The sequence below is a fragment of the Triticum dicoccoides genome, chromosome 3B (genome assembly GCF_002162155.2).
Source record: "Triticum dicoccoides isolate Atlit2015 ecotype Zavitan chromosome 3B, WEW_v2.0, whole genome shotgun sequence".
Classification (NCBI taxonomy): Eukaryota; Viridiplantae; Streptophyta; class Magnoliopsida; order Poales; family Poaceae; genus Triticum; species Triticum dicoccoides.
In genome coordinates this window covers 120993126-121001192 of record NC_041385.1, presented here as the reverse complement: position 1 = coordinate 121001192, position 8067 = coordinate 120993126, and positions in this window count along the sequence as shown.

The following is an 8067-nucleotide window of genomic DNA, read 5'->3' as shown; positions in this document are numbered from 1 at the left end:
GACTCACTTACGCACTGCTTATCTGATTATCTCCATTTTCTTGCATGACACGTGCACCTTGATGCTAGATGTCTCGCGTGTTGGGAAAAGGATGAACAAAGCTCATGTAAAAGAAAAGAGTTGAAGAGCATAGATTCCCGACGACCGAGGAGGAGCAAGGAACCTCGCGGTGGAGCGTCTGCAAGGAACCTTGCGCGTTTTCCCCTATTTTTTGCCGCCTGCCCACCTATAAACAACTAAAAGAACATGAACTTTTCGCTAACCAATAGAAACGGTACATCAGGATGCTAAGTTGAAGATGTTTTATACTCCCTCCTTTCCCAAATAAGTCTTTTTAGATATTTCAATAAGGGACTACATACGAAACAAAATGAGTGAATCTACACTCTAAAATATGTACACAAGCGAACGCACTAACTCCATCCGATCCAACTCATGCACATATGCGCACAACATGGAGCACACAACGCACGTACACAAGACGTGCATGCACACACGCTCGGCTGCAGAATGCATGTGAATAACACATGCATGCGCACACACTCGGCTGCATGGAGGCGTGCGCCATCCGTGGCGACGTCCGGTTTGTCGTGCTACAGCGAAGCTCGCACGCAACGGCGCATACGCATCTCTTGCAGCACCTCTTTGCTGTCGTTAGTCAACTACTAGTCGAAAACGAAGATGACCGCAGCCTCGGCCTTAGAGCTAGCACCGATGTAAAAACACGCACGCTGCACGCACACGAGCACATATGGAGTGCCCACGACGTGGTGTTGGTGTGTCCCCAGTCGCCTCTACTCCTTCTGCGCACGTTGTCTATCAAGGCGGCTGCATGCTAATGATGATGTGGGTGAGATCTTCAAGGACTCAGATGATGACGAGGAAAATTATGAGACACAAGGTGACGTACACCGTCAAGGTCCACGGTCAAGGGGGTGCTAGCAAGTGCTTAGATGTGCTTAGAGCAAGTACAATAGAGCTGAGTCAGCGGGCTATAAGGAATACTCCCTCCTTTCCGGTTTATAAGGCTTATCTCAACTTTTTTGTTTTTTCAGTTTAGAGGGCTCATCTCCATCTCATTTTTAGTTTCCAATGCGCATTAAATTTTTGCATGCAAGAATTAAAAAGGAACACACCAATGCATGTAATGTTCCTACTCATCTAGTGGCCAATCATGCATGCACTGTAATTAATCCAAATTAATGTATGAGTTTAATTGGGTAATTTTGTAATGTACGAGATACATTCCTCCACTCACAAAATGCCTTGGTTGATGAGATTTTAGATTTGAGCCCTATAAACCGGAAGGGAGGGAGTAAACAGTAGTATATTTCTGCTTAGTTGGAGGAAAGAGAAGAGGAGAGAGAAGGTAAGCGGGCTCTTCGTGAAGAGCCAGCTCTAGCACGTGCTCCTAGGCACTTTGTAGTACATGTTGACTATAAGATGGGTTGTAGGCTTATAGCCAGCAGCTGGCTATACTATTAATGCTCTTTAGATGAGGTGCTAAGTGCATTAAATGGCTTAGTAACTCAAGTGTTCAATGCATATGTGCTTAGTTTATTGGTGCCACATCATATTTTATGCCTACGTGGCAGGCTTAGCAGCTATACATGGTGGAGCACTGGGAGAGGCCAAGGCTGGTCATAGTGGGGAGTAACTTGTAATGTAACATATTACTATGTTACTCTAAACATCTCTATAAACCGGAAAGGAGGGAGTAGTAACATACACTAGTGTCATATGCAGAGTATGGGAGCACATGATATTTCCTCGTCCGGACCGATCCCAAGTTGGCTTCTCACCTTCTTGGCCCAACAAAAAACCCTCCCCCCTCCCGCACGCGCTTCCCGCCCGGCGCCAGCTAAGCCCGCCGCTCCACATTGATGGCAAGTCAGGGCGACGCGACCTCCCACTGCTTCCGCCGTTGAAGCGGTGCGCCGATCGAGGGCACCACCCGCTGCACGCCCGGTATTTCAGACTACACAGTGAATAGTAACTTTTAGAGAAAGTACTACTATAATTAGATGACATAAGCAGGCTATAAGGATTTAAATATAGTATTTGTGCTTAGTTAGAGGAGAGAGAAGAGGAGAGAGAAGAGAAGCGGATTGTAAACGTGTAGTCGGTTGTACTCCAACATACTCTACTTTGTGAGACAAAAGGTGGGGCCATTATTAATGATATTGTATTTATACTAAAGGGACTAACGGACGCCTTAATTACTCCGTTTTTTTAGACAAACCTTGGTGGGGCCATTATTGACTTTTTTGAGCTATTATTGACTTGGACGTGGGGTTTGGGGGCCAAAGGCCTACTATTATACTCCGACCTCACATGCTCTACCCTAGCCGCCGCTGTATCATATGGTTTCGCACCGTTCCAGATCTTAGCGCCGCCACGCAATTCTTCTCCAGCCCTCCTTCCGGCGTGCACCGCGAGAAGGGACAACAGTCCTCCGAACTCCGCCTTTCATGATCCTGTACGGGAGAGGGGCGATCAGGTTTTTGGGGAGCACACTCCTGTGACTGCTGCCAGCGACGACTTCCTTAATGACAGCCTTCTTCCCCGACCTCGGTAACCTCTTCATCAACGAGATGAGTGACAACATCAACCACATCGGTTCTGCTCCCGCTGTACAGTATGTGATTCTGTCCTCCTAGTTTAGTCCGCATCATTACTTTGATGTTTGCAATTGTCGTCATGATCTATTTACTGCTGATTCGGATTAAATCTCATACTAAATTGCTCATATATTCAACAATCCAATCCAAAAACCTGATCACAGGCAATTTACTCCGAGTTGTTTTGCTGCGCTTTTGAAGCCGCCTACTTTTAAGTGGGTGCAATATAAAAGGTGGCGCACAAGAGTAGTATATTGGTTTCAGATCATGTGCTGCTATGACGCCACTAAGGGTAAGCCTGAGGGCGATCTTAATCCTACACAGTAGGAAGCTTTTCAGAACATGGATACCCTCTTCAAAGCCACCCCACTGAGTGTTCTTGACGATTCCATTGTGGATTCGTATATGTTGTTTGACAGCGGCAAAGACATGTGGGCTGCGCTCGAGGCCACTTTTGGGCCCTCGGGTGCTGGCAACGAGTTGTACGTCATGGAGCAATTCTGTGACTACAAGATGACTGATGAGCGCTCTGTTGTTCAGCAGACTCATGAGATACAGTCACTCTCTAAGGAACTTGAGTACTTTAAGTGTGTGTTGCCGGACAAATTTGTTGTTGGGACCATCATTGCCAAGCTTCCACCTTCGTGGAACGATTTTGCTACTTCTCTGAAAAACAAGAGACATGAGTTTTCTGTTTTGGATCTCATTAGCACTCTTGATTTTGAGGAGAAGGTGAGAGCAAAAGACACACGTGCTCGGGTCGCCGAGGGAGCTTCTAGTGCCCACATGGTACACGAGAAGAACTTCCAGCCCAACCAGCCCCAAAACAACAAGAACAAATCTCAGGGGAAAGGCAAGTTTGATGCAAAGAACAAGCCGTCACATTCTACCAACTTCAAGAAGAATTCTCATTATGGGAAGGGATACAAACCTCAATTTTGGTAGCACCGCACAAAATTTATATGGCTGCATCTACCTGCTGTCAGCTAACCTCATGGTGCTCCAGGTATTCCTACATTCGTAACTAGGTACAATGACCACCGCAAGATGAAATTAGCTTATTCGTACGTTGACTTGCTAAATGCAGTGCGGAACGATCCTGTCATGTCTGGAGGAGCAAACAAGCAGTGCAGCCGAAGGTGGAAATCAACCAAGGACTTATGAAATTATATGTAATCTTCCTCAGGCAGGTCAGTATCCCCTTCGTCCAGATGATCGTGTTTTGTCATGCCGAGCTATTGATAAGTGCTACTGTTTTGCAACACCGTTAAAGTATAGCTATTGTTTTCCTATCTTTTCAGATTCAGGACAATGAATAGGATATCAGGGGAACTGCACAATATGGACCCATGTTGAGTCATCTCTATTGCCTCATGTGTTTGCTGCAAATGTGTCAGCATCAATTGCAAGATGAGGCAGCTAGATAGCTGTGGAGTTGCCAACATGCTCAAAGTGCTCGCAACATTGAGAAGAAACAAGCATGCCAAGAAATTAATTTGTGCGCAGGGAGGCCCTTTGCTCAGAGAAGCATCGACCGATTTTCTTTATTTCCACACCTTCTCACAGTTTTGTATATTGGTTATAGTATGGTGAATCATTGAGATGCATAGACATGCTGAACTTTTGTTCTTTTGAATGTTAGTTTAATGTGAGTGTCTGCATCCAGTACCGCATCCTCTAATTTGGTGGATGCACACAGAGAAAATAAATCTCCTTAATTTAATCCATAACCACCCTATTAAATAGGCCTAGTAACAAACCAGGCGCATGCAGTGGCCGGTGGGCACATGCATCCTGCATGCATGGCCAGTCATGCAGCAACGCAAAAGAAGAGAGCGGTTCTTGGGAAAAAGCGAGTAGTTAGTGCAACATGCCTTATAAACACGAACAGCTCGCTCTCCCGCTTCCGTCTCCCCACCCAATTCCCCCCGCTCCCCAATCTTCCTCACTAGTCCAGAAAACCCCGCTCACCTTCTTCCTCACTCGTACAGAAAACGCCTGCTCCTCTTCTTCCACTCCTACAGAAATCCCCAGCCCTCCTTCTTCCCAACTCGCACTGCCACTAGGCTCATATCCGGCTACTCTGCTCAAACCCGTGAGCTCGGCGCGACGCCCACAAGGAAAATGGAGTCGGCTGGCCCCATCACCAAGAAGATGAGCCTCCCGCCAGCGATGACGCCGGTTGTAGATCCCGCACCCGGTAGCGCGGGGAGAAGCGGCGAGCCCCCCACCCGAATCTGAGGAATCGGTAGAATCTCCGGTGGACCGCATCAGCGATCTCCCAGACATCATCCTTGAGGAGATCATCTCGCTTCTCCCCACCAAGGATTGCTGCCGCACACAAGTCCTCTCAACTCGGTGGCGCCCTCTATGGCGCACCGCGCCCCTCAATCTCGACTGTCGTCAGATATCTGTCCTTCCTGAATTTGATCTCATCAGAGCCATCGTCTCTTCTCACCAGCAGGGCCTCGTTCAATGCCTCTGCATCCCGACAAGCTACCTGCTGTCCATACCCGACAAGGTGGACGCTTGGCTGACATCCCCTGAATTCGGAAAACTACAGCAGTTTGAGTTCTACCATTACCACGAAAGTTTCATACCACGAACATACCAAGAATTCGTGCCCACACCACCGTTGTCCATCTCGTGGTTTGCCTCCTCTCTCCACACCGCCACCTTCACCCGGTGCCATCTACCAGACGATCTGGTACAAATGCTTCGACTCCCACTGCTAAAAAACTTTCGCTTGTGGTGGTTTATCTGTCGGAGGCCTCACTGCGCAGCATCATCCACTCTAGTTGCCCTGCCCTGGAGCGCTTGTTGATTGTCTTGGGAATAGAAATCGATATCAGTTGTCTCCAAATAAAGTCGCCTCACCTTAAAAGCATTGGAATTTGTTTTGAAGGACAGCAACTCATCATCGAAGATGCCCCTTCACTTGAAAGGTTGCTCCTTCATAATTGTTATACACCTTCAGAAATAACTGTCGTCTCTGCGCCCAAACTGGAGACCTTGGGTGTAATTCATGACCCGATTAATAATCACAAGGAGTTGGTGTTTGGCTCCTCACCTTTTCAGGTACCGTATATTATCATCTACTGTCACATCCCTAGTTTCTGGCATTGCTCTAGGCTAGCTTCATGTGTGCATCATGTTTAAATTCAAATGAAATTTGAATTGAGGAATTTTCAAAAGCCTCAGGAAACCTCTAAAAATAACCAACAATTAAATCTTCTCAAATGTGTCCAAGAAAATGTTCCTGTTATTCCATGGAAATATTGGTAAGAGGTAAAATTTAAACCAATATTTTTGGAGTCACAGAGATAATTATTTTGGCCATTTGAATTAATCCAATAACTATTTGCTTTGGATTTATATTTAAATATATATTAAATATGACTCCAATAATTCTGGAGGTTTGTGAGTGGCTTTGTATATATTTTAGCAAGCCACATAAAAATCTACAGAATTTATTTAAATGATTTAGTTGCTAAACTAAATCAAAACAAACTACGGAAATAGAAAAGAAAAACAAAATAGAAAAAAAGGGGGAGAGAGGCCACCTGGGCCACTTACCTGCTTACCTGCCTGGCCCAGCTTCTCCCGCTGGCCCAGCCCACCGCCGCCCCCCTCCCCTGTCGTCTTCCTCCTTGCCAGGAGGACGGACACCGCGACACCGCCGCGCGCGCCACCTCCACCCTGCTCGGCCACCTCCTGCTTCCTCCCTGGCCTCCCCAGCGACGCCCCGGACGACGCCACGCGCCTCCCCGACCCCCTCTCACTTCTCCCTCGCTCTCTGGATCTCCCTCCCCTCTCTGCTCCCTTCCCGAGCGGAGCCCATCGCCGCCGACGCCGTTTACCGGGGCCACAGCCACCCCCTCGCTCCCACTATGCGTCCCTGAGATCCGCCCTGACCCCGTGGAGCTACACACGCGACGCACGCGACCAGAGGAGGCCGTAGTCGACCGGAGCGCCGTCGTCTTCATCTCCGGTGCCCGGAGATCGCCGTCGTCAATTCGCCGTTGCAGAGGCTTCCCCGAGCCCACCGAGCTTCTCTCCCGACCCCTCGTGAGCCCCTGTCCATTTCCCCTCTCTCCCCGTGCCCGTCCGTGCCTTCTAACCGCCCCGACTGTCGGAGCCGACCGTTCCTCGCCGCCGGCGATGACGCAGACGGGGCTAGAGCCACCGTAGCTAACCCCCGAGCACGGCAACGTGCTCAGCACCCTTCCAGGAGCCGAGCGCGCCCACCCGTGCGACCTGCCGTGCCCTCTAGCGCCCACCCCGACCTCGCCGTGCTCCGGCCGCCGCCGCGGGCCCCGTTCCGGTGAGCTCGGGCCACCTCAGCCCCTCCCGTTTGCATAGATGGATGCGGGCGACTCCCAGCTACGCGTAGAGCCCCTCAGTCGCCGATTTGGTCGTCGAAGGAGCGTTTCCGACGCCCTCCGCCGTTGCTGGCGTCGCCGGCGACAAGCCGCGGGTCAACTCCGGCGGGTTTGACCCGGGGTTTGACCCCCTGACATGTGGGCCCAAGCGCCTGCTTAGTTAGTGCTAGGTTAGTTAGTATTAATTAATTTAGTTAATTAGGTGAGCCACTGACATGCGGGCCCCGCCCGGCTAACTAAGTTAGTTAGGGCTAACTAACTTGGTTAGTTGACTGGGTCACTGACCAGTGGACCCCACTGGTCAGGTTTGACCTGGTCGACGCCTTTGACTTGCTGACGTCATGCCGACGTCATGCTGACGCAGTAACCTATTTTCTGAATTTATTTTTATATAAGAAATTTCAGAAAATGCCTAAAACTTCTAAAAATCATAGAAAATTAACCGTAACTCCAAATTAAATAATTTATATATGAAAAATTATCAGAAAAATTCAAGGAATCCATCTGTACCATTTTCATGCATGTTAGAACAACTCATAGGTGCTGTTTAGCACAAATCATTTAAATGGCATTTGAATAATCACATATGGAGTTTGAATTTGAATCTTGTATTCAAACCAACTTCATTTAATCTGTTGCTAGTTGCATTAGCCCAAAACACATTCATTTTGCCATGTCATGATCATGCATCATATCGTGCATTGCATTGATTGTGTTTCCTTCTGTGTTGCCGGTATTTGCCCCCTCTCGATAGACGTGATACCGATGATGCGATCGTTGACACTGATGAAGACTCAATGCTATCTTCAGAAGTGCCAGGCAAGCAAAACCCCCTTGTTCATTCCGATACAATCCTACTCTCTCGCTCCTGCTCTCTTTTACTGCATTAGGACAACACCGATTCATCTGTTACTTGCTGCGGTAGCTGAACCCCTTTATCCTTTGCATGACCTGTCATTGCCACAGTAAATAGATGAAACCCACTAGCATGAGTAGGAGTTGTTTGAGCCCTGTTGTGCCTACTCATTCATGTTTGTTTGTCATGCCTGCTACTGCTTAGAGTT